Here is a 1,463-nt window from a genome sequence, read left to right as displayed (position 1 = left end):
AATATACAGGCTGTTACAAATTCGCTTCTCACTACAGGCATCTCGGAAACGGTAAAAGATACGAAGTAGCTTAAATGGGGGCAAAGTTGCGTAATCAGGGGACCAACATTATGCCTCTAAAAAATCAAGGCTAACATGATTAGTTTTCGAAATATTAGAAAAAAAACGAAATTTTGGAAATCCGTTTCTGTTTCATTTCAGCCTTGTTTGAGGTGATATTGAAAAAAGAAGAGCACTTTCTCATGGCTACTTTTTGCCGTATATCGAATGGCATACTCAATTTTTATATATAACGTTTCGTCCAGGACCATCGTCAACTTCATTTTTTTAAATACGACCCTAGAAATTTTATTACATTTTTTGTCTCAGCCCGAACCAGATTCAGGCGTTTTGTCTCGAAAAATTTATCTTCAGTGTATTCGTTCCAAAATCTAATTTTTTTATATTTAGATTTCTTTGTTTATTGAATTATCGCATACTGTAAGTGTCGTTAGATCCTTTGAAATTCATCTAGTTATTTAAATTATTACCACCACGCATTAAAATAAAAAAAAATATATTAGAGTTTTATTCCGTGTCCATAGTTATTTCTAGGCCTCATGAGTGCTCAAAATTCAAACAAATTCCGATATATTTTTTCAGGATATTAATACAAATACATCTGATATGCTCTTTCACAATAAATTCCGATAATATTACGCTGATCTTCATTGCCAACCTTTGCCAAAACGAAAATGTTTATAAACATTCACTGAAATTTTTTAAATAATAATATTCAGTTGACGTTTTGATGGTTCATATGAATTCTTAAGAATTATTTTGTCATAATAAAATTAAAATTGTATTAATGTTTTAATTTTGACGCAAGAACTTATAGAGTTATGTATGACCAAGTGAGGGTAATAGTTAATAATAATAAAAGTTTTATTGTAAAGCGTGGTGGTAATAGTCTAAATAATTGGATGGATTTCACAGGGTCTAACGACACTTACAGTGTACGATAATTCAATGAACAAAGAAATCTAAATAAAAAATTTAGATAAATTTGTAACGAATACACTGAAGATGATTTTTTCGAGACAAAACATCTGAATCTGGTTCGGGCTGAGGCAGTACAGTATTGGGGATCATAAAGGCTTGCAAAAAATGTAATACAATTTCTAGGGTCGTATTTGGTTCGTAAGTTGATGATGGTCCCCGAGAGACGAAACGTTACATATAAAAATTGATTATGCCATTCGATAGAGGGCAAAAGTGGTATTGAAAAAGTATTCTTCTTTTTTCAATATCACCTCAAACAAGGCTGAAATGAAACAAAAACGGATTTCCAAAATTTCGTTTTTTTTTTCAAATATTTCGAAAACTAATCATGTTAGCCTTGATTTTTTGGAGGCATAAGGTTGGTCCCCTGATTACGCAACTTTGCCCCCATTTAAGCTACTTCGTACCTCTTACCGTTTCCG

Source organism: Anoplophora glabripennis, unplaced genomic scaffold (genome assembly GCF_000390285.2).
Source record: "Anoplophora glabripennis isolate ALB-LARVAE unplaced genomic scaffold, Agla_2.0 scaffold66, whole genome shotgun sequence".
Classification (NCBI taxonomy): domain Eukaryota; kingdom Metazoa; phylum Arthropoda; class Insecta; order Coleoptera; family Cerambycidae; genus Anoplophora; species Anoplophora glabripennis.
Note: the sequence above shows the minus strand (reverse complement) of the source record.